The following is a 20,690-nucleotide window of genomic DNA, read 5'->3' as shown; positions in this document are numbered from 1 at the left end:
GGAGGTCTGGGTGAAGCCATAGCTGTACTCAGGGAAGGTGAAACACCTCTCCCTGGTGTGGACCCGTTGGTGCTTTCTTAGGTTGGAAATCTGATTGAAGCCCTTGCCACGCTTGGGTCAGGTGAAGGGTCTTTCCCCAGTGTGGACCAGCTGGTGCAGCCACAGGTTGGAGGTTTGGGTGAAACCCTTGTCACACTCAGGGTAAGTGAAGGGCCTCTCCCTTCTGTGGAATCACTAGTGGCTCAGTAGGTGGGAGGACTGGATGAACCTCTTTCTGCACTTGGGGCAGGCAAACGTTTTTTCCCCAGTGTGGCCCAACGGATATCTTAGCAGGTAGGAGGACTTGGTGAAACCCTCACCGCACACGGGGGAAGTGAAGGGCCTCTCTCCGGTGTGGCCCCATCAGTATATGGCAAGGCTGGACCAGTTGAAAGCCTTCTCACACTCAGGACAGATGAACGGCTTTTCCCTTTGTGGACCCACTGGTGACTCCGCAGGTTGGAAGACCAGGCAAATTCCTTTCCGCAATCGGAGCAGACGAATGGCTTTTCCCCTGTATGGACCCGCTGGTGGGTCAGCAAATGGGAGGTCTGGGTGAAACCTTTGCCACAGTCAGGGCAGGTGAAGGGTCTCTCCCCAGTGTGTCCTTGCTGGTGTCTCTCAAGATTGGACCTGTTGGCGAAGCCCTTTTCGCACACAGGGCAGATGAATGGTTTTTCCCCGGTGTGGACACGTTGGTGTATCTCAAGGCTGTACTTACTAGCGAAGCCCTTCCCACACTCAGAGCAGATGAAGGGTCTCTCCCTGGTGTGGACCCGCTGGTGGGTCTGCAGATTGGACCTGTTGGTGAAGGCCCTCCCACACTCAGGGCAGGTGAATGGCCTCTCCCCACTGTGGACTTGCTGGTGTCTCAGCAGGTTGGAAGTCTGGGTGAATCCCTTGCCGCACTCAGGACAGATGAAGGGCCTCTCCCCGGTGTGGCCCCTCTGATGGGTCAGCAGATTGGAGATTTGGCTGAAGCTCTTGCTGCACTCAGGGCAAGTGAAGGGCCTCTCCCCGGTGTGGACCAACTGGTGGGTCAACAGGCTGGACCTGTTGGTGAAGGCCCTCCCGCACTTGGGGCATGTGAATGGCCTCTCCCCGCTGTGGACCTGCTGGTGTCTCAGCAGGTTGGAGATTTGGGTGAATCCCTTGCCGCACTCAGGACAGATGAAGGGCCTCTCCCCGGTGTGGACCCGTCTGTGGGTCAGCAGATTGGAGATTTGGCTGAAGCTCTTACCGCACTCCGGGCAAGTGAAGGGCCTCTCCCCCGTATGAACCCGCCGGTGTCTCGTTAATTCACTCGGACTTTTAAAGTTCTTCCCGCAGTCGCAGCACAGAAACAGGTTCATCGCTGTGGGGACGAGAGGGTGTGACCAGGGGATAAATCAATGCAGTCCTGCCCCGGAGCGCACAGTGCAGGCTCAGCCCGTTGGAGGGTCCCGGAGAGTTGGGCCACGGGTTAAACCAACACCGAGGCTGTGACTAAAGCCGGGACCAGGGGAGAAGCGTCCTCTAACCGGGCGTTGCAAGCCCCAGACCACAGAAGCCCTCCGTTCCGGGACCCAGTGGTGAATCGAACCTCGACGAGCACCAAACGAGGGAAGACCGACCCCCCCCCCAGTCGGGGAAACACGCACTGCGCGTGTCTGTCAATCACGACATACACCACGATACCGGGCTGGCGAACGTGATGACGTCAGCCAGCATGACGTTCTGCTCCACGTTCCTTAAAGGCGCAGAGATCTGTCGTCTGCCTGGACTGGGTGTGACAGAGCTTCCTCATTGCAATAAATTCAAATAATATGAGTGAAGGTCACTCATTGCTCTGGTTCCCATCGAATGTGGGGTTAGGACTGCTGGAAACCTTCTCATTTATTACTTCCACACTGAATAATAATGCTGAATTGGCAGCTCCCTCCGTCCCTGGCTGCAAACGTGCCGGCGTATCCCGACCCAGGTGTGTGCGGGCTGACGTCACAGGGCGAGCCAGCATCCCTGAGCGCCGTTCCCTCAGCAACTTTCCATGGAGGAGGCTGCAGGCTGGCCACGGGGTGGAGCGGCAGAGCTGGGTAGCCAGGCCCTGCTTGGAGCCGCGCTGCCCGAAGGTGTAGCCTGGAGGTGAGTGAAGCCTTTGGGGATGAGTGCGAGTCGCAGTAGGTCCGGCCGGGGCCTCGTCCCCCCACAGTCGGGCCGGAGAGGGGGGGAGGAGGAGGACAGGGACCGCGTCTCCAGTCACACGGGGAGGGAGAAAGGTCCATGACAACGCTATGGGCAGCGAGTGTGTCCGGTTGCAGCCCCTGTTCCCGGCCGCACGGATGGGTGGGTCCATCAGTCGGACTGAAGAGGTGGGGGTGAGGAACAGGGTTCAGATCGTCTCCCACGCAAGGCAAAGTGAGTGCGCAGCTGGCGGACGAAGGGATAGAGCACGGAGCGTGGCCTGGGGATTGGGGACGTTGGGAAGTGGCTCTTCCTGGGGATTGGTGCAGGTTGGATAGGGACTCTGCATGGGGATTGTTGGAATCTAGGGGTTAAAACATTATGAAAGAAATGATTAATTAATAATTTTATATTTACTGCATGGTTCAGGGAAAAAGAGGAATGTGATTAAGTGGCAATCACAAAATTGTCTGCCCCAAAATACAGGGAGAGGAAATGCATAAAACGATTTAGGAGGAATGCTTAAACTGAAGGAGGTGGTGAGTAGCACAGGAGACACAGGCCAGACCAGAACAAAGAATGGCCTGCAAGAAACAAAGGGAATGGAAAACCAGTCTAGGAGGAAGATTAAGGCAGGAGGAGGTGTTAAAGAGAACAGCAGAAATTGGCCAGACAAGAACAGAATGGTGATTAGAAATATCTGGGGATGAATTAATTTCTGATCAACACAACAGGATAGTCTGGCCTGGAGGATTAAGATGGGAGTGCTACACCCCAGATATCTGCAAAACAGGAGATGACTTGTGATATCCCTTATGCAAAAAGATCTAGCAAAGGAAGACAACTTTTGTTCTGTATGATAATGAAATCTAGCAAAGGAAGCCAACTTTTGTTCTGTATGATAAGGTTGATCTATATAAACTGAGCCAACTGGACAATAGGGGTCAGTCTTGGGGAGTAGCTCACTGTGCAGGAGACCTATGAACTAATGATTGACCCAGAGCTCTGTTAAGTTTTATTCTTGTGCTGTGTAATAAATTGACTGTTGAACCGAATACCTTCTCCTATCACTTCATTCAAAGAACACACTGGACTCAGACTTTTTTTTCTTTGGCTTGGCTTCGCGGACGAAGATTTATGGAGGGGGTAAAAAGTCCACGTCAGCTGCAGGCTCGTTTGTGGCTGACAAGTCCGATGCGGGACAGGCAGACACGATTGCAGCGGTTGCAAGGGAAAATTGGTTGGTTGGGGTTGGGTGTTGGGTTTTTCCTTCTTTGCTTTTTGTCAGTGAGGTGGGCTCTGCGGTCTTCTTCAAAGGAGGTTGCTGCCCGCCAAACTGTGAGGCGCCAAGATGCACGGTTTGAGGCGTTATCAGCCCACTGGCGGTGGTCAATGTGGCAGGCACCAAGAGATTTCTTTAGGCAGTCCTTGTACCTTTTCTTTGGTGCACCTCTGTCACGGTGGCCAGTGGAGAGCTCGCCATATAATACGATCTTGGGAAGGCGATGGTCCTCCATTCTGGAGACGTGACCCATCCAGCGCAGCAGGATCTTCTGCAGCGTGGACTCGATGCTGTCGACCTCTGCCATCTCGAGTACTTCGACGTGAGGGGTGTAAGCGCTCCAATGGATGTTGAGGATGGAGCGGAGACAACGCTGGTGGAAGCGTTCTAGGAGCCGTAGGTGGTGCCGGTAGAGGACCCATGATTCGGAGCCGAACAGGAGTGTGTGTATTGCAACGGCTCTGTATACGCTTATCTTTGTGAGGTTTTTCAGTTGGTTGTTTTTCCAAACTCTTTTGTGTAGTCTTCCAAAGGCGCTATTTGCCTTGGCGAGTCTGTTGTCTATCTCATTGTCGATCCTTGCATCTGATGAAATGGTGCAGCCGGACTCAGACTACACATAGACTAAATTAAGAGTAAGGTAAAGCCAGAGTCTGACAATTTGGTGACCCCGACGTGATGAAGATGGAGAAGTGATAGAAGAAAAAGATACGAAACACCGGTCGATTGTGGTGTGGTGATAACAACAAGTGACCATCCTACAAAGGGAGGTAAGCAGACGCCTGTTTTAACGAAGTTCTGCTATTGGCAAAGATAAATTGTGTGTTGTCACTACTCTGCAAAAGCCCTCGTTAAAGCCAAAGAATAAAACAAAAGGGGGTTGGAGTTCCCCTAGTAGAACGGGGTTGGAGTCCCCTGTAGTAGAAGGGGGTTGGAGTCCTCCTAGTAGAAGGGGGTTGGAGTCCTCCTAGTAGAAGGGGGTTGGAGTCCTCCTAGTAGAAGGGGGTTGGAGTCCTCCTAGTAGAAGGGGGTTGGAGTCCTCCTAGTAGAAGGGGGTTGGAGTCCTCCTAGTAGAAGGGGGTTGGAGTCCTCCTAGTAGAAAGGGGTTGGAGTCCTCCTAGTAGAAGGGGGTTGGAGTCCTCCTAGTAGAAGGGGGTTGGAGTCCTCCTAGTAGAAGGGGGTTGGAGTCCTCCTAGTAGAAGGGGGTTGGAGTCCTCCTAGTAGAAGGGGGTTGGAGTCCTCCTAGTAGAAGGGGGTTGGAGTCCTCCTAGTAGTAAAAAGGGGGTTGGAGTCCTCCTAGTAGTAAAAAGGGGGTTGGAGTCCTCCTAGTAGTAAAAAGGGGGTTGGAGTCCTCCTAGTAGTAAAAAGGGGGTTGGAGTCCTCCTAGTAGTAAAAAGGGGGTTGGAGTCCTCCTAGTAGTAAAAAGGGGGTTGGAGTCCTCCTAGTAGTAAAAAGGGGGTTGGAGTCCTCCTAGTAGTAAAAAGGGGGTTGGAGTCCTCCTAGTAGTAAAAAGGGGGTTGGAGTCCTCCTAGTAGTAAAAAGGGGGTTGGAGTCCTCCTAGTAGTAAAAAGGGGGTTGGAGTCCTCCTAGTAGTAAAAAGGGGGTTGGAGTCCTCCTAGTAGTAAAAAGGGGGTTGGAGTCCTCCTAGTAGTAAAAAGGGGGTTGGAGTCCTCCTAGTAGTAAAAAGGGGGTTGGAGTCCTCCTAGTAGTAAAAAGGGGGTTGGAGTCCTCCTAGTAGTAAAAAGGGGGTTGGAGTCCTCCTGGTAGTAAAAAGGGGGTTGGAGTCCTCCTAGTAGTAAAAAGGGGGTTGGAGTCCTCCTGGTAGTAAAAAGGGGGTTGGAGTCCTCCTAGTAGTAAAAAGGGGGTTGGAGTCCTCCTGGTAGTAAAAAGGGGGTTGGAGTCCTCCTGGTAGTAAAAAGGGGGTTGGAGTCCTCCTGGTAGTAAAAAGGGGGTTGGAGTCCTCCTGGTAGTAAAAAGGGGGTTGGAGTCCTCCTGGTAGTAAAAAGGGGGTTGGAGTCCTCCTGGTAGTAAAAAGGGGGTTGGAGTCCTCCTGGTAGTAAAAAGGGGGTTGGAGTCCTCCTGGTAGTAAAAAGGGGGTTGGAGTCCTCCTGGTAGTAAAAAGGGGGTTGGAGTCCTCCTGGTAGTAAAAAGGGGGTTGGAGTCCTCCTGGTAGTAAAAAGGGGGTTGGAGTCCTCCTGGTAGTAAAAAGGGGGTTGGAGTCCTCCTGGTAGTAAAAAGGGGGTTGGAGTCCTCCTGGTAGTAAAAAGGGGGTTGGAGTCCTCCTGGTAGTAAAAAGGGGGTTGGAGTCCTCCTGGTAGTAAAAAGGGGGTTGGAGTCCTCCTGGTAGTAAAAAGGGGGTTGGAGTCCTCCTGGTAGTAAAAAGGGGGTTGGAGTCCTCCTGGTAGTAAAAAGGGGGTTGGAGTCCTCCTGGTAGTAAAAAGGGGGTTGGAGTCCTCCTGGTAGTAAAAAGGGGGTTGGAGTCCTCCTGGTAGTAAAAAGGGGGTTGGAGTCCTCCTGGTAGTAAAAAGGGGGTTGGAGTCCTCCTGGTAGTAAAAAGGGGGTTGGAGTCCTCCTGGTAGTAAAAAGGGGGTTGGAGTCCTCCTGGTAGTAAAAAGGGGGTTGGAGTCCTCCTGGTAGTAAAAAGGGGGTTGGAGTCCTCCTGGTAGTAAAAAGGGGGTTGGAGTCCTCCTGGTAGTAAAAAGGGGGTTGGAGTCCTCCTAGTAGAAGGGGGTTGGAGTCCTCCTAGTAGTAAAAAGGGGGTTGGAGTCCTCCTAGTAGTAAAAAGGGGGTTGGAGTCCTCCTAGTAGTAAAAAGGGGGTTGGAGTCCTCCTAGTAGTAAAAAGGGGGTTGGAGTCCTCCTAGTAGTAAAAAGGGGGTTGGAGTCCTCCTAGTAGTAAAAAGGGGGTTGGAGTCCTCCTAGTAGTAAAAAGGGGGTTGGAGTCCTCCTAGTAGTAAAAAGGGGGTTGGAGTCCTCCTAGTAGTAAAAAGGGGGTTGGAGTCCTCCTAGTAGTAAAAAGGGGGTTGGAGTCCTCCTAGTAGTAAAAAGGGGGTTGGAGTCCTCCTAGTAGTAAAAAGGGGGTTGGAGTCCTCCTAGTAGTAAAAAGGGGGTTGGAGTCCTCCTAGTAGTAAAAAGGGGGTTGGAGTCCTCCTAGTAGTAAAAAGGGGGTTGGAGTCCCCTCGTAGCGATCTCGAGAGAAAGGTTTAGACACTTGGCCAATTAGAATAAGGTGTATGGTGATGGTTATTTGCTTCTATAGTGTGTAATAAGTATTTGATTAAGGATCGTGTACCATAGTAGTGTATAATAAGTATCTGTATAAGGTGCATTGTGATAGTTATTTGTTTCTATAGTGTGTAATAAGTATTTGATTAAGGATCATATACCATAGTAGTGTATAATAAGTATCTGTATAAGGTGTATTGTGTTATAGTTATTTGCTTCTATAGTGGATAAGTATCTGTTTAAGAATCGTATAGTGTATCATAATAGTTTATAATAAGTATTTGTTTAAGGATTGTGTACAGTGTGCTGCTGGTGTTTATAATAACGTGGGAAGGGTCGAAGTAGATTGCAGGGTGTCAAAATCCTACCAGGGGAGAGACCCAGTGAAGTACGAAGTCTAAAGGGTTAAAAATCGGAACAGAGATAGGAGTAAATACGGATGTAGGGCAAGAGCTCGTGGAAGACAGAGGAGTTCCCCCATCTGTAAACCGACAGTGGGGAAAAAACAAGGAATCAATTACTGGGAGGAGTACCGAAGGGAGAGGAAGTACAGGCTATGGCACGGTACGAACAGATATGGAAAGAGCTGCAGAGTCAGGGGAAGGTACCACGAGGGTTTGAAAAAATCCGGCTGGTGCTGTACATAGGAGAAGCAGAGAGGGAAGCAGCCAAGGAGGTACAGGAACATGAGGCAAAGGGACAAGGATCTATATGGAATAGAAGAAGGCTTAAACAGCAGAAAGAAGTGAAGGAACAGAGAAGGGCAGATTTACACAATATGACATTGGCTTGCATGGCTGTGGAAGCGAACCTTCAACATGATATCATAAAGGAGAAAACGGGGGAGGTTAAGCCGTCAGCCCCGCTATATCCAAAGTTACCAGAGACATTGCCACCACCTTATCCTATTCCCCAGATGCCAGTGATGCAGATAAATGAGGGAATAGTGAATGTCACTGAATTAGCAGGTCACGAACTCCAGAGGGCAAAGGAGAGACTTAAGAGAGTTATGCAGGAAAGGGTGGAGGAAATGAAGGAGTTAACAAAGGAAATACAGAATGTATGTAAAGTAAGGGAAACTAGTATGCCACTGGAAAAAACAAATGAGAGAGAGCAAGAACAGTCACTTGAGAATGCCTTCTCGGTAGGAATGTCAGAGGATCACACTACCCCCACTCCTCACAATAGACAAAAGGAGTCAGAGGATGAGGAGATCTTGACCTTTTTGAGTCAGTGTAAGGAGAGTTGGACGGATAAAGCAGGAGTACACCCAGCCACAGATCCCTTGCAGACTACACTCTTTAGGGCTGCAGTAATGAGTGGACTGCCAGCTGTAGTTAGGGAAACGTTAGAGAATAACCCTGATATTCCTGGCTGCTCGAATGAGCAATGGGAAAAACATTTGACCCATCACATGAAACGTTACAGGGCTAGGCAAAAGGAGGACAAACAAACTACGGAGTCGGCACAAGTGCAACTCCTTATGCTTCAATTGGAAGAGGCTAGGAAAAAGGCGAATGAGGCAAAAAAGAATCCCTCAAAGGGTGCGAACCAGATGATTCAGCAGCCACCACAAGGGAATAATATGAGTTGGCACCCGGCCCCATATTGGGCACCGGGTCCCACCTATGTGGGCAGAACGGGAGGTCCAATGGGGGGATTCCGAATAAGAGGGAGAGGTCGGGGTGCTCCACGAATGCAACCAGCCGTATGTTTTGTATGCGGTCAGCCAGGACACTGGAAGAGAGACTGCCCCCTGGCTTGGAATCCTCAGGACACTGGGGGAAGGGGATATGGACCACCACAAAATGAGCATTGGGTCCAGCCCCAGAGATCGTCAGTGCCACCCCCGGTACATCAGGCACCCCATGCGGCTTTAGCTCCAAAGAGACAATTCCCTTTGCTGACAGAGGAGGAGCAATATTGCCCACAGTGACGGAGCCCGAGCACCCACGAGCAGGCTAGGTTGGCAGACCCTTTCCTGCAGATTAAAGTAATGGACATGGAAGTATCCTTTTTAGTGGATACGGGAGCCAGATTTTCAACACTCACTGGCGCTGAGTTTCAAGATAAAACATCATCCTCTAGCGTCCAGCTGATAGGGTTCTCGGGTACACCAGAAAATCTGCCGTTTTCTACACCACTAGTCACTTCTGTGGCGAGACAGACTTTTACACATCAATACATTTTGTCAGCCAGGTGCCCTATTAATCTTTTGGGCAGAGACCTACTGGTCAGGTGTGGAGCATCGAACCTTTGTGGACCCAGCGGAATAGAGGTCACCTTTCCAAATGGATATTCTATGAACTGTTCAGTAACTACACTGCATTCCAGTTCTCAGATGTTGTTGGCAGCAGCTGGAGTATCCGCGTCTGAGGGACAATGGGCTGACATTTACTGGGGGCTGCTGCAACCAGAGGACCCACAGAAGGGAGGGCTGCTAAAGCTTTATAATCAATGGAAGCCGTAGATCCAGATGTTACACCCGTATACCCCTCCCTCGGACCCCCCCCTCATATGACCCTCTTTTACGATAGGGATGGGGATGAAATGTATCAGCATGCCTTTTATGAAGAGGTAGAGGGCAGGCAATGGGAGATAAATTCGGACTACATAGTGGTAGGAAAGGAGGGAGTGGCCACTACGGTGGCACTGACGTCTGAACAGCTGGAATGGTATGAGATGGCAGGTGAGGCCATTCCTCATGTCACCCTTGCAATTGGCACTACTCACCAGGCAAAAGATTTGGGACCGAGGTGTCGGAACTTGAGGTCCCTTAGTGACTGGTCTGACACCCAAATACCGACAGTGCAGTTCTCCTCATCTGGTCAGGCATACAAAATTTTGTCTCCGACATATGATCAAGTCCTCCTTGAGCATAGACAGATTGAACGCTTTCATGGTAGAGAGAAGATGGATCACCCCGACTCGGCCCCTATGCTAGATTCTCTCCCTGAGAACCTGTGGTCAGTGGGATCAGCAGATGTGGGTTTTTGTCAGCAGGTTGATCCCATAACCTTCAAACTGTCAGATTACACCCCTATTTGGCAGATGCAGTATCCCCATAAACCTGAAGCTGAGGAAGGTTTGGCAGATACCATTGATGGCCTTATGCATTCAGGGGTGTTGGAACATTCGTGTTCTAGTTGGAATACACCCATCTTACCTGTTCCTAAACAAGACACGGGCAAATATCGGATGGCCCATGACTTAAGGCGCATCAATGGTATTGTGCGAACACCCACAGTTCCAGTACCAAACCCATATACTGCCATGACTGCTTTAACCCCTAACCACAAGTGGTTCTCTTGCATAGATTTAGCGAATGCTTTCTTTTGCTTGCCGCTGGCAGAACCATTAAGAGATGTGTTTTCGTTCACGTATAGAGGTAGAAAGTTGCAATATACTAGGCTTCCGCAGGGCTTTATCTTATCTCCAGGGATTTTCAATCAGGTGTTGAAAGAACAGCTGGGGGGGCTAGCACTGCCAGGTGGGGTAGTTCTGATCCAGTATGTAGATGACATCCTATTAGCAGCACCTGATCATACTTCCTGTTTGGAGGCCACCTGTCTCCTGCTAGTGCAGCTGTTCAAGGCAGGCTTTAAAGTCTGTCGCTCAAAGCTGCAATGCTGCAGGCAGGTGGTCACCTTTTTAGGGAGAATGGTCTCAGCAAAAGGCACAGGGATTTCCCCTGCACATCGAACAGCGATACTACATCATCCAAAACCAAAGACAGTAAAAGAGATGCTTTCGTTTTTGGGTTTGTCAGGTTATAGTAGGCAATTTATCCCATCGTCTGGTGAGTTGACACATCCACTGCGAACTTTGGTGAATGAGCAGGGGATGAGGAATCTGGGAGCTACACTTGATTGGACTGCACAGGCTGAGATGAGTTTTATTCTATTGAAGCAAGCTCTTACAACAGCTACAGATTTGGCGATTCCAAATTATAAACTACCTTTCTTTTTGGATGTTTCTGAAAAAGCACACACAATTGATGGTGTTCTTTCAGAAAAAAGGGGGTGGAAGATGTGTGCTCATGTATTTGAGTATCACACTAGACCCAACGGAAGACAAACACCCACCATGTATGAGACATGCAGCGGGAGTAGCAAAGATTTTACAAAAGGTGGCACACATAGTAATGGGACATGGCCTGACGGTATTAACAACACATAGCATTGTAGCATTTGTGAGCTCGACAGCATTTACAATGACTTCGCTAAGGCAGACGAGACTAGAAAAGATCCTGAATGCTCCGAATGTTACATTTACCCATGAAGGCATTAACATGGCAGACAATATGGGAGAGGGAGAACCACACTGTTGTGAGAAGAGGGTAGTGAAGGATATTAAAATAAGACCTGACTTACAGGCTACACCCTTAAGAGAACCAGATGAAACCTTGTTTACAGATGGGTGTTGTTACAGACACCCCACAGATGGATTGAAAGCTGCCTATGCGGTGGTACGGAAAACTACAGGAGGATTTGAAGAAATCATTACAGGGACAGTGAGAGGAAAGGAGTCAGCACAACTCGCAGAACTACAGGGAATGATAGCAGCATTAGAATGGGCAGAAGGGAAGGAGGTCAATATATATACAGACTCGGCATATGTGGTAGGGACAATACAGGTTGAACTTAGTCAATGGATTAGAAGTGGGTTTTTAACAGCAGCAATGACCCCAATTAAACACGAGAAGGACGTTAGGAAATTGGCTGAGGCCCTCCTGAAACCAAGGGCATTAGCAGTTCTTAAATGTAAAGGACATGATAGAACAGATACGATGGTGGCTCGGGGAAATCAGGAAGCGAACATGGCCACTAAAAGGGCAGCAGGATACGGCCCTCAGTTTATTATGATACAGGCAGACAGAACAGCACATGACTAATTACCACCGTGTAGGGTAGAAGTAATAGTACAGGAACAAGCAAAGGCATCACCTCAGGATGGTATGGGAGGAAAGGGGGGCAACCAAGGATCAAGGATTATGGAGATCGATAGACGGGAGGCCAGTCTTACCATCTGGACTCATGAAACCCCTCCTCGAGGAGGCGCATGGGCTAACACACTGTGGAACGAAGCAGATGATAAGGTACTTGATACATTGGTGGCACCCCTTCCTGCCGGCGATGGTGGAGAACCATATTAGAGAGTGTGAGGTATGTATAACTTTCAATGTAAAGGCGACTGTAAAGCCACATGAAGGACAGTTCCAGTTACCTAAGCTACCAGGGCAGGAAATCGTACTTGACTGTACGGACATGATTCAGAGGGTAAGTGGCTATCGATACCTCTTAGTAGCAGTAGATGTGTTCACAGGGTGGCCGGAGGCAATCCCTGCCAATAGAGAAGATGCAAGGATGGTATGTAAATTCCTGATCAACCAGTATATTCCGAGCCACGGATTTCCTAGAAAAATTAGGTCCGATAATGGAAGTCATTTTAAGAATAACGATCTACAGGAGGTAGAAGCAATGTTGGGATTGAAACATGCCTTTGGAACGGTGTACCATCCACAATCCCAAGGGAAAGTGGAGAAGATGAACCAAAAAATAAAAGGTAAGATCGGGAAAGTACGGGCACGGACCAAACTAAATTGGGTGGATGCGTTGCCCCTGGCATTAATGTCAATAAGGTGTTCGGTAAGTTCTGTGACAGGATTTACTCCATATGAATTACAAACAGGGCACCAGTTTCCAGGACCAGGAGCCGGAATTCAGACTACGAAGAATGAGGTAAGTTCAATGGGATGCAAGCTTTATTATGATAAACTAATGGCTCTGGTGTCAGATTTTTCACAACAGGTCACAAGTCCCAACAGAGAAGGGGAAACACCGATACCTTCAGTCGCGGAGTGGGTTCTGCTAAAGGTCATCAAAAGAAAGTGGTCGGAGCCCAGGTGGACAGGACCCTACAGAGTGGTGGAGAGGACGTCCCACGCGGTTCGACTACAAGGAAAAGGCGAGACGTGGTATCATTGGAGTCAGTGTGCAGCAACGAACCCACCTACACGGACACTGGAACAGATTCGAACGGAGATGACTGAGAACCTGTGAAGCAACTATGGACTAAGAACTTTTTGAACGGGTCCCTTTAAAGAGACTATTGGATTACAGTGACTGTATTTCAGTATTCGAAGTGATATTTCTATATTGAAGTCAACAGAATTTAGGGGGCTGTGATGGACACTATGTGGGGACTATGGGTGATGTTGTTCCTAGCCCTTGAAGCATCTGGAGAAGGAAACAACTATACAAAGTGTTTGTGGTCAGCCTGGGAGGCCCATAACGAACCGAAACAGTACTTTGCGGATAGGACTGACGTTCCTGAACACTGTGTTGGGGCCCCCACTGGACTGAAGTGTGTTCATAATGACCAAGTTTGTGAGGTTAAGTTTAACAAGGGGTCGTAGATGCCGGTCCTTGCAAAAACTCCTGAGGTCTTGGTCCCATAAGTTAACTGGTGGTTGGTCTCATTTTCATGAGACCAAAAGGGGGACTGTTGGAATCTAGGGGTTAAAACATTATGAAAGAAATGATTAATTAATAATTTTATATTTACTGCATGGTTCAGGGAAAAAGAGGAATGTGATTAAGTGGCAATCACAGCATGGAGCAAAGTTGGCTGAGCAAAATTGTCTGCCCCAAAATACAGGGAGAGGAAATGCATAAAACGATTTAGGAGGAATGCTCAAACTGAAGGAGGTGGTGAGTAGCACAGGAGACACAGGCCAGACCAGAACAAAGAATGGCCTGCAAGAAACAAAGGGAATGGAAAACCAGTCTAGGAGGAAGATTAAGGCAGGAGGAGGTGTTAAAGAGAACAGCAGAAATTGGCCAGACAAGAACAGAATGGTGATTAGAAATATCTGGGGATGAATTAATTTCTGATCAACACAACAGGATAGTCTGGCCTGGAGGATTAAGATGGGAGTGCTACACCCCAGATATCTGCAAAACAGGAGATGACTTGTGATATCCCTTATGCAAAAAGATCTAGCAAAGGAAGACAACTTTTGTTCTGTATGATAATGAAATCTAGCAAAGGAAGCCAACTTTTGTTCTGTATGATAAGGTTGATCTATATAAACTGAGCCAACTGGACAATAGGGGTCAGTCTTGGGGAGTAGCTCACTGTGCAGGAGACCTATGAACTAATGATTGACCCAGAGCTCTGTTAAGTTTTATTCTTGTGCTGTGTAATAAATTGACTGTTGAACCGAATACCTTCTCCTATCACTTCATTCAAAGAACACGCTGGACTCAGACTACACATAGACTAAATTCTTTGGCTTGGCTTCGCGGACGAAGATTTATGGAGGGGGTAAAAAGTCCACGTCAGCTGCAGGCTCGTTTGTGGCTGACAAGTCCGATGCGGGACAGGCAGACACGATTGCAGCGGTTGCAAGGGAAAATTGGTTGGTTGGGGTTGGGTGTTGGGTTTTTCCTTCTTTGCCTTTTGTCAGTGAGGTGGGCTCTGCGGTCTTCTTCAAAGGAGGTTGCTGCCTGCCAAACTGTGAGGCGCAAAGATGCACGGTTTGAGGCGTTATCAGCCCACTGGCGGTGGTCAATGTGGCAGGCACCAAGAGATTTCTTTAGGCAGTCCTTGTACCTTTTCTTTGGTGCACCTCTGTCACGGTGGCCAGTGGAGAGCTCGCCATATAACACGATAGAGCTCGCCATATAACACGATATAGACTAAATTAAGAGTAAGGTAAAGCCAGAGTCCGACAGGATTGAGGGCATGTTGGGCAGGGCTCCGCCTGGCTATTGGGGACAGGTTGGACAGGAACTTTGCCTGGGATGGGGGACAGGTGTTTTTTTTTTCTTTCTTGGACTGCCTTGGTGTGGTATGCTGTACTGGTATATATGGGTGACTCCCATATATAGTCGGGTTGACGACGACCTCCGGCCTTCGCTGGCCTCCGGGGTTGTATGTGCTGAGCTGCTTTTTGCAGTTGCTGGGCGACACTTTTCTGTCCCCATTTCATTCGGCCAAAGGGCCACAGCAGGTCTGGTTCTATCTCCTCCAAGTCGTAAGCTAGTTTGTCGACTTTAGTATGGGAGAATGCTCGCAAATGGCAATGTGTCGTTTCCACAGTCTGTTCCCCACTAGAACAGAGGACAGGGGCTCAGCTTATCACTCCTATCACCCGTGTGTCTTTGTATTCTTTGTAATCTTGTGCTTGTACTCTCGCCCACCTTCAGTGTTTTAGGTAAAGTTTGCGGTGCTGTTGATTTTTCTAAACGGAGGCCCAGATCCGGGTGAACTCTAGATAGCCTTGTCCACAGGTTGCGGCCAAAAATTCATTGCATTGGGTTGTGTTTTGTGGTAGAATGAGATGTGTTTTTGAATCCCAGTAGGAAATCTGCCATCTTGTGACTCCAGGAGGTGTTTAGAAGTTAACTTGGTTTTCTTTTTTAAAAAAAACATATAGTCAAAGAGTGATTATTATGTAAACTATTGGCGCTAGCAGGAGCTGAAGAAAATCACTGCTGCCTCACCGAAGGTCGTTAACGACTCTTTGTATTCCAATTCACCGCGCCCCTTTAAGGGCAGCATGAGTTCAATCACCCGGTGCATTGTGACATCATAATCGCTGCCCAGGGTGTGCGCTGGAAAGAATGCTGGAGTCAGAGAGAAATTCTGATGATGCCATTTCCCCATGGCTGCCCCTCCATGTGGTGATACAAGCGGGGTCAGTTCGCCATGAGGATGTGCACCGCCAGACAAACCCCCCCCCTCCCGAACCGGTTACACGTCCTGTCACTTTGGTGGCCGGTCATGATAAGTCAAAATGAGCCACCTTTAAGCGGTCCACAGTAAACAGTTCTTCTTCCCTGCCCCCCACATCTAAAGTAAAAGTCCCACCCGACCGCCGGAGAACCCTGTATGGCCCTTCGAATGGGCGCTGCAGCAGAGCTCTCTGTGGTCCTCTCCGGACGAACACAAATTGCACCACATCCAGATCTTTCGGTCGATGGGATGGTTGGGTACTATGGTGCGATAGGGGCAGCGGGGTTAGGTTGCCCAGTCGTTTACGGAGGTCCGCAAGCTGCTCGCCTTCATTGTGCATCGTCTCGGTCTCTGGGCCGAAGAAGTCACCTGGCAGGGAGAGTGACACGCCGTAAACCATTTCTGCTGACGAGGCTTGCAAGTCCTCCTTGGGCATCCTAACCCGGACACGTAGGATAGGTGGTGCTGTTGCTTGGCCATAGCCAGTTAGGGTTAGGGGTTTGTGATTGGTAAAAACGGTGAAAGTTCTGCCCTCCAGGAAGTATCGGAAGTGGCGGATGGGCAGGTACAACACCAGGAGCTCCCAGTCGAACGTACTGTATTGAAAAAGGTCAACGGGGCACCACTGCCCTTCCAGCCACTCTTCCAGTACTCCCCTGACCGCCGTAGTGGAAGCGTCGGCCGAAAGTGCCGTCTGCACTTCTGGGAGCGAGGGCACCAACAAAATCGCTTCTGCAAGGGCCTGTTTTATTGCAGTGAAGACCTCGCCCGCCTCCTCTGACCAGGCCAGGGTCTTCTCTCTCAAATGCTGGATGGCTGCCACTTTCTCTGGTGCCGGAGCTGCACAAGAGGGGCCGGTTCACCATGAGGATGTGTGCTGCCACAATTATATGTTATTTTTTTCTAAATAGATACATGATTTCAATTCATTATGCCATCTTTGAATACTTATCTCTGCATCATCCTTCCATGTTACCGCTATACATTTTCTTGCCACAGCCAGAACCAAGCGAATAAATGCAATTTGAAATTTATCCAAATTTAATCCCTCTTTTAAATCCATCATGAGTCCTAATAAAAATAATCAACTAATAACTGAATATAAACATTCTAAAAATTCTCTAATTTTCACCCAAAAATTTTGCACCTTTTCCCTTTTTGTATTCCACTCCGAAACATAGATATGAATCCCTAAAGCCATATCTTTTCAACTTTTCCGGTGTCAAATATAACCGATGTAAAAAATTATAATTAACTAAACTATATCTCACATGAATCAATCTAGTTACAGCACCTTCACACAACTTTACCCAATCTTCCTTCAATATAACGTTCTAAATCTTTCTCCCATTTATTTTTTTTATTTTAAAGACATTAGGTTTATTCATCTTTTCTCGTAATAAAGTATATATTTCTGATAGAAAACCTTTTTTCAAAGATTCTGTAATTAACTTTTCAAACATAGTCAAATTAATAAGTTTAAGTTCCTGTCCAAAATTTTCTTTTAAAAAAGCTTGCATTTGATAATAAGCAAATATTGAATTCAATGATATCTCAAATTTTTCTTGCAGTTGAGCAAAAGAAAGACACCCTTCTCAAAACAATCTTCCACCTTTCAAATAACTTTCAAATCCAACTCTTTTAAGTATCGACTATCCATTTAAACAGCAATGAGCTCTCTGAACCCTTCTCCATTAACAATGGCGTGAAGCAAGGCTGCGTTCTCGCACCAACCCTCTTTTCAATCTTCAGCATGATGCTGAACCAAGCCATGAAAGACCTCAACAATGAAGACGCTGACTACATCCGGTGCCGCACGGATGGCAGTCTCTTCTATCTGAGGCGCCTGCAAGCTCACACCAAGACACAAGAGCAACTTGTCCGTGAACTACTCTTTGCAGACGATGCCGTTTTAGTTGCCCATTCAGAGCCAGCTCTTCAGCGCTTGACGTCCTGTTTTGCAAAACTGCCAAAATGTTTGGCCTGGAAGTCAGCCTGAAGAAAACTGAGGTCCTCCATCAGCCAGCTCCCCACCATGACTACCATCCCCCACACATCTCCATCGGGCACACAAAACTCAAAACGGTCAACCTATCTCGGCTGCACCATTTCATCGGATGCAAGGATCGACAACGAGATAGACAACAGACTCGCCAAGGCAAATAGTGCCTTTGGAAGACTACACAAAAGAGTCTGGAAAAACAACCAACTGAAAAACCTCACAAAGATAAGCGTATACAGAGCCGTTGTCATACCCACACTCCTGTTCGGCTCCGAATCATGGGTCCTCAACCGGCATCACCTACGGCTCCTAGAACGCTTCCACCAGCGTTGTCTCCGCTCCATCCTCAACATTCATTGGAGCGACTTCATCCCTAACATCGAAGTACTCGAGATGGCAGAGGCCGACAGCATCGAATCCACGCTGTTGAAGATCCAACTGCACTGGGTAGGTCACGTCTCCAGATTGGAGGACCATCGCCTTCCCAAGATCATGTTATATGGCGAGCTCTCCACTGGCCATCGTGTCAGAGGTCCACCAAAGAAGAGGTACAAGGACTGCCTAAAGAAATCCCTTGGTGCCTGCCACATTGACCACCGCCAGTGGGCTGATATCGCCTCAAACCGTGCATCTTGGTGCCTCACAGTTCGGCGGGCAGCAACCTCCTTTGAAGAAGACCGCAGAGCCCACCTCACTGACAAAAGACAAAGGAGGAAAAACCCAACACCCAACCCCAACCAACCAATTTTCCCCTGCAACCACTGCAACCGTGTCTGCCTGTCCCGCATCGGACTTGTCAGCCACAAACGAGCCTGCAGCTGACGTGGACATTTACCCCTCCATAAATCTTTGTCCGCGAAGCCAAGCCAAAGATCCATTGAAATGGTATAATCCTATTTCTTTATATAGGGGTCTGACCAGTAATTTTACCCTTAGATCCAATCATATAATCTCTCTTATACCAAATTTCCAATAAATGTCTAAGTACAGGCACATTATAAGTCTTTTAAAAATTTGGTCTCCATTTATATATATATATAAAATAATTTGCATTATTCTCTGAAAGCTGTTTCCAGTCAACTTTAGCCCATGTTGGAATTTGTTCAGTATTTGACATATGGTTAATAAGTTTCAATTGTGCTGCTTCATAATAATTCTGAAAATTTGATAACTGAAGGCCTAAAGCATATTTTCAAGTCAATTTTAGCAATGAAACTCAAGATAATTTACTCTTCCATAAAAATAAGTAAATTGCAGCATTCAATTCTTTTAAATAAAAATCTTTGGTTGAAAACAAGGAATAGATTGAAAAAGATACTGTATTCGAGGAAACATAGAAACATAGAAGATAGGAGCAGGAGTAGGTCATTCAACCCTTCGAGCCTGCTCCGCCATTCAACGAGATCATAGCTGATCTTAAAGTTCAGTACCCCGTCCCCGCCTTCTCTCCGTAACCTTTAATACCCTTATACTGAAGAAATAGATCTAATTCCCTCTTAAATATTTTTAATGAACCTGCCTCTACTGCCCTCTGTGGCATTGAATTCCACAGATTCACCACCCTCTGGGTAAAGAAATTCCTCCTCATCTCGGTCCTAAATGGTTTGCCTATTATCCTCAAACCATGGCCCCGGGTTCTGGATTTTCCCATGATTGGAAACATCTCATCTGCATCCATTCTGTCCAGTCCTGCCAGAATTTTATATGTCTCTATGAGATCCCCTCTCAATCTTCTAAACTCCAGCGAGTACAATCCCAATTTGCGCAATCTTTCCTCATAAGTCATTCCTGCCATTCCAGGTATCAGCCTGGTGAATCTCCTCTGCACTCCCTCCATTGCAAGAACATCCTTCCTTAGATAAGGTGACCAAAACTGCACACAATACTCCAGGTGTGGTCTCACCAAGGCCTTGTACAGCTGCAGTAAGGTATCCTTGTTCCTATACTCAAACCCTCTTGATATGAAGGCCAACATAGCATTTGCCTTTTTAACCGCCTGATGTACCTGCATGCTCGCCATCAGAGACTGGTGTACAAGTACCCCTAGGTCTCTCTGCACTTCCCCATCTCTTAATCTATTGCCATTCAAATAGTAATCTGCCCTCGGGTTTGTATTACCAAAGTGGATAACCTCTCATTTATCCACATTGTAGTGAATTTGCCATGTATCTGCCCAGTCCCTCAATTTATCCAAATCACACCGGAGCTTCCTGACACCCCTCTTCCGTGCAAACAACCCCTCCTAGCTTAGTGTCATCTTCAAATTTGGAGATATTACATCCAATCCCCTCATCCAGATCATTAATGTAAATTGTGAACAGCTGGGGTCCCAGTACAGATCCCTGTGGCATCCCACTGGTCACCGCCTGCCACTCAGAAAACGAGCCATTTATCCAACTCTCTGTCTTCTACCTGCCAGCCAGTTCTCAATCCACATCAATACTTTGCCCCCAATCCCATGAGCCTTAATTTTGGAAGCCAGTCGTTTATGCGGGACCTTATCAAAGGCCTTTTGGAAGTCCAGGTACACCATATCCACTGGCTCTCCAATGTCACCATCTCAAAGAATTCCAATAGATTTGTCAAGCACAATTTACCTTTTGTAAATCCATGTTGACTCTGTCCGATCCCTTCTCTGCTAGTCATATGCTCAGCTATTACATCCTTAATAATGGATTCCATCATTTTGCCCACTACTGATGTAAGGCTCACCGGCCTATAATTCCCCACTTTTTCTCTACCCCCCTTTTTAAATAGTGGGGTAACATTAGCTACCCTCCAATCCATGGGTACTGATCCTGAGTCTATCGAGTTCTGGAAAATAATTCTTAAAGCATCTGCTATCTGAATAGCCACTTCCTTAAGAACCCTAGGATGTAGATTATCAGGCCCTTGGGATTTACCTGCCTTCAATCCCATCAATTTCCCCAAGACCATGTCTTTAGAGATACTGATTTCTTTCAGTTCCCAATCTTCTTGGGAGGTTATTTGTATCCTCTCTTGTAAAAACAGAACTAAAGTAAGAATTTAATTGCTCTGCCATTTCCTTATTCCCCATTATATATTCCCCTGATTCCGACTGCAAAGGACCTACTCTGGATTTCACCAATCTTTTCCTCTTGACGTATTTATAAAAGCTTTTGCAGTCGATTTTTATATTTGCCGCAAGCTTACTTTCGTAATTTATTTTTGCTCTCTTGATTAATCTCTTTGTCCTCATTTGGTGCATCTTGAACTGCTCC

At 47.7% G+C, this 20,690-nt stretch overlaps 1 long non-coding RNA gene and 1 pseudogene across 1 annotated transcript; one reads left to right on the top strand and one right to left on the bottom strand.

Annotated features, from left to right (window-relative positions):
* Positions 1–32: 32 nt before the first annotated feature.
* Positions 33–1,717, bottom strand: LOC138745775 (zinc finger protein 84-like; annotated as a pseudogene).
* Positions 1,718–2,035: 318 nt separating this feature from the next.
* LOC138745466 (uncharacterized) lies at positions 2,036–3,254 on the top strand. Its single transcript, XR_011346284.1, has 2 exons — positions 2,036–2,160; positions 2,686–3,254. It is a non-coding gene; the product is annotated as an uncharacterized lncRNA (long non-coding RNA).
* Positions 3,255–20,690: the final 17,436 nt, after the last annotated feature.

The sequence above is a fragment of the Narcine bancroftii genome, chromosome 11 (genome assembly GCF_036971445.1).
Source record: "Narcine bancroftii isolate sNarBan1 chromosome 11, sNarBan1.hap1, whole genome shotgun sequence".
Lineage (NCBI taxonomy): Eukaryota > Metazoa > Chordata > Chondrichthyes > Torpediniformes > Narcinidae > Narcine > Narcine bancroftii.
The sequence above is the reverse complement of the archived record's forward strand: the minus strand, read 5'-3'. Positions and strand labels throughout refer to the sequence as shown.